Below are 4,997 nucleotides of genomic sequence, written 5' to 3'. Positions count from 1 at the left end.
TCCCTGCGAGACAAGAGAGGGAGGGGAGGGGCAGCCAGTCAGCCCGGCACGGAGAGGAGAGGAGAGGAGAGGAGAGGAGAGGGGGGGGAGTCCGGCCAGGGAAGCCAGCGCAGCGCCTCCTCCTCCTCCTCCCTCGCCGGTCTCGGTGCCTTCCCCAGTGACCTCCTGGCCTTTGAGGAAGGTCCGCCAGTGGCTGATTGGCTCGCCCACAGTGAGGACACACACACACACACACACACACACAATTAAATTCAGACCCCCATCCTAAAACTGGGCTGGGGAAGCAGTGGGGCGCTCAGGACCTGACTGCGTGACAGCCAAGGGCAGGACTGGGGCGGGGAAGGAGAAGAGAAGGAGTTGGTTTTGGTATGCCGACTTTCTCTACCACTTAAGGCAGAATCAAACCGGCTTACCGTCGCCCTCCCCTCCCCACAACAGACACGCTGGGACGTAGGTGGGGCTGAGGGAGCTCTAAGAGAGCTGTGACTAGTCCAAGGTCGCCCAGCTGGCTTCATGTGGAGGAGTGGGGAAACAGAACCAGAAACAAACCCGGTTCACCAGATTAGAGTCCACTGCTCCAAACCAACGCTCTTAACCACTAGACTACACTCGCTCTCACTTCCCCCCTGCAAAGCCTGTATGGGTGTGAGCTGGCTGTGATTAGCAGAGGGGTGGGAAGCCCACCGCACATGTTCAGAGGCACTCTCTTCGCGAAGGGAGCAGTCCTCCTTTTTTGGCCATCAAGCCATAGCTTGACGACCCCCTGTAGGGTTTTCAAGGCAAGAGACATTGTTCAGACCTGCCTCCTTGCAGGTCTCCCATCCAAATACTTGCCAGGGTCAAGGCTGAGAGTGTGTGACAGGCCCAAGGTCACCCAGCCAGTTTCCATGGCAGAGTTGGGATTCAAACCTGGGTTTCCCAAATCCTACTCTGACACTTTAATTACTACACCATGCTGGAGCAATGCTAAACAAGTCTGTTCAAAAGTGAGTCTTATCCTGTGCCATGGTACATGCTCCCAGGAAAGTGTTCTTCATGTTATAGCCTCAATGACTAGAGATCCGGATTAAGGAATTCCTCCCAGTGTGTTAATGGGTGGAGCGACCATCCATAAAGTATGCCATGCTTCAAAGGGAAGGTAGCAAAGTCGGTGACAGAGTGGGACTTGGTATTAATTACAACAGGACAAGGGAGGGAAGGTGCCAAGGTATAGCCCGGTCACTTCAGATCTTGGAAGCTAAGCTGGGTCGGTACTTGGATAGGAGACCACCAAGGAAGACTCTGCAGAGGAAGGCAATGGCAAACCACCTCTGCTTTTCACTTGCTTTGAAAGCCCCTTGCTGGGGTCGCCATAACTCCGTTTCAACTTGACAGCACTTCGGTATGTACAAACGTGATAAAGAGAAAGATTAAAAGGCCTTTAAAAGCGTGACATCCTTTGCATATGGTGTTGGAGTGAGCTTTCAAGTGACACAGAATTCTTTGTGCTACAGATGCTAAAACCTATGGCTGTTGAGTTACGCAGAACTGATCGTCCCTCTGTACTTCTTCTGGGGGGCCACAAGAGGCTCCTCCATATTTGTATTTTCCCAAGCTAAGCATGGAGTATTTCATGGAGCTAATGGAGGACTGCCTCATGAGAGAGGTACCAGCTGGCAGTTGGGGGAAGAGGGGTAGCCCTATCATTGCTCTTTTTGTGCTGCGGTTGCCAGGCCACCAACACAGATCCTTCTGGTGACCAGCACTATGGCTAATACAGTCCCAGGTTTTGGGATATTGGTCTGAATCTGTCCACCCCGCATTTTCAAATGCTTTCATTTGAACAAGACTTCGTTTCCTGCCCATCATTGCTACACAGACCACAGAGTTAGGGGCTGGCATGGAAACTCAACTTAAATTGTTAATAGGGGCGCTGGTGTGACTGCAAGGCAGAATGAACTATTGCTTGCTACAGCAAGGTGTTCAGGGTTACTGAGGATGATAATGATGATGAGTTGGTTTTTATATGTGAACTTTCTCTACCACTTAAGGAAGAATCAAACTGGCCTACAATCACTTTCCCTTCCCCTCCCCACAACAGACACCCTGTGAGGTAGGAGCTGACTAGCTTCATGTGTAGGAGTGGGGAAACCAACCCAGTTCACCAGATTAGCCTCCGCCGCTCATGTGGAGGAGTGCGGAATCAAACCCGGTTCTCCAGATTAGAGTCCAACGCTCCAAACCACCGCTCTTAACCACTGCACCACGCTGGCTCTGTGTGATCTAGCAGTTGCACCCCTGGATCCCTTGCGGTGCCCTAGAAGATCAAGGGGGTACAACATCCTATGGTCTGTGGCAGCACATGATGTGAGAGCGGTGCCCCAGCAGCCGCTGTGTGACACTGCACCTCTCACATTGTGCACCACAGTTGCTTTGTGTGGCAAAGCGTCTCTTGCAGTAGCCAGAGAGAAAGGGGAGGAGGGGGCTCTTCTAAAATGAGCAGGGAAGCCCATCCTGTTCCTTTCACGGCTAATCATCAACCCCATCCCAAAAACACACAGGGAGTGGGAGACTCCAGAGGATATCATCTTTCCAAACCCAGATCGCTAAACATTTTGCTCCCTTCCTTTCAAATACTTACAGCCTTAATTTGAGCTGGGGGTCAATCCTGGAAGCTATTCCCAATGTTTAGGCAATCAGACCTAGAATGTGTGCAGGCAAAAAGGAAGAGCGGCATTCGTCTGAGCATCTGCAGAGTGCTCCCCCCCCCCCAACTACTGAACATGCTGAGTTGGACCAGCTGAGATTAGGGAGTAAAGATTCCAAGCCACAACACAAACCTTCCAGGAAGAACCTTCCTGTCACCGTTTATACATTAACTGGAGGGGGAAGGGAGCGATACTGGATTTCATGGCTTATTTTCTGCTTTGTTCCATACTAGAGCACCCTTTTGTCAGGGATGCTGAAGAGCAATTTGCTGCTGCTATCTTTAGTCATCTGTATCAGTGGTTATCTACATTTCTTTCTGGAAGAAATAGGCTATCTGGCACAACTTGAAAATTACCCGCTTTCAGAGTTGCATTCATTTTTTTTTTTTTGTTAAGTTATTCCACGTTCTCTCAGAAATACCTCTTGTTTTGTGTATTCAAATTGACAAAAGCACAGGGCGGATCTTTTATGCCACGGATAGGCATCCATCAAGCAAAAAGCACAGACACCTTCCAACAACTGGGGTGGTGGTTAAAAAAGTCTAAGAATTTACTGGATGTAGTGACTTGATGGCACTTTACACACACACAGTTATCACGGGTTCTTATGTCATTCCCAAGACATAAGAACATAAGAAAAGCCCTGCTGGATCAGACCAAGGCCATCAAGTCTAGCAGTCTGTTCACACAGTGGTCAACTGGGAGCCTCTAGGAAGCCCCCAAACAAGACGGCTGCAGCAGCATTATCCTGCCTGTGTTCCAAAGCACCTAATATAATAGGCATGCTCCTCTGATCCTGGAGAGAAAAGGTATGCATCATGACTAGTATCCATTTTAACTAGTAGCCATGAATACGCCTCTCCTCCATGAATATGTCCACTCCCCTCTTAAAGCCTTCCAAGTTGGCAGCTATCACCACATCCTGAGGCAGGGAGTTCCACAATTTAACTATGCATTGCATGAAGAAATACTTCCTTTAATCAGTTTTGAATCTCTTCCCCTCCAGCTTCAGCACATGACCCCACGTTCTAGTATTATAAGAGAGGGAGAAAATCTTCTCCCTGTCCACTCTCTCCAAACAAACCATGCATAATTTTATAGACCTCTATCATGTCTCCCCTTAGCCACCTTCTTTCCAAGTTAAACAGCCCTAAGAGTTTTAACCACTCCTCATAGGAACAGTTGCTTTAGTCCCCTAATCATTTTGGTTGCTCACATTAACACATTAACACACAGCATATATCAAATATCTTTTATTGGCTCAACTTAGATAGGTGTAGTAGGACTAGTATGCAACCTTTCAAGAGTCACAGACCTCAAGTTAGTGCAACAAAAGGCATCCTATGGTGGGAGTGATGTAGTGAACATAAGAAAGGCCATGCTGGATCAAACCAAGATCCATCAAGTCCAGCAGTCTGTTCATACAGTGGCCAACCAGGTGCCTCTAGGAAGCCCACAAACAAGATAACTGCAGAAGCATTGTCCTGCCTGTGTTCCAAAGCGCCTAATATAACAGGCATGCTCCTCTGATCCTGGAGAGAATAGGTATGCATCATGACTAGTATCCATTCCAACTAATAGCCATAAATACCCCTTTCCTCCATGAACATGTCCACTCCCCTCTAAAAGCCTTCCAAGTTGGAGCCATCACCCCATCCTGGGGCAGGGAGTTCCACAATTTAACTATGTGTTGTGTGAAGAACACAGTGTTGGAATTCAGCTGGGGAGAGCTGAGTTCAATTCCTCTTCAACCAAGAAACTTTGGTGTGACAGTCACAACATTCCAGCTTTAAAGGAAGAAGTCACTACCATGCTCTTCAGAAATATGCAAGCCCGAATCTCTGACTGTCCTCAGAAGCAAGCAAGATGCCACCAGGAGCTGGAAGAGATTGCCTGCAAAGGTGTCAGTAACTAATGTTCTAATGTTCAGAATCAAAAGAAAGGAAAAGCTTGTTCACAAGGTGAACAGACTTGCATCATGGTGTTCGGCAATGTTACTTCTCCCAGTTGGGGAGAGTGGGTTTGTTTGAAACATTAACAAAATATATTTTTATGCTGCCTTTCCATCCAACTTTGCACCCCCGAAGTGGCAAACAATCAAAATAGTTAAAACCAGTTTCATAAACACACACATATCAAATGATTAAGAACAGTAATTTAACAAAATACATAAAGAAGAAGGAGGGGCAGCGAGGGAATGCCAAACAAAACAGGTAAGCCTTCACCCATTGGTGGAAGATAATGATAGAAGGGGACAGACAAATCTCCCTGGGGAGGTAATTCCATAATTTAAATACACTATGATCCCCC

Source organism: Euleptes europaea, chromosome 3 (assembly GCF_029931775.1).
Source record: "Euleptes europaea isolate rEulEur1 chromosome 3, rEulEur1.hap1, whole genome shotgun sequence".
Taxonomy (NCBI): Eukaryota; Metazoa; Chordata; class Lepidosauria; order Squamata; family Sphaerodactylidae; genus Euleptes; species Euleptes europaea.
Note: the sequence above shows the minus strand (reverse complement) of the source record.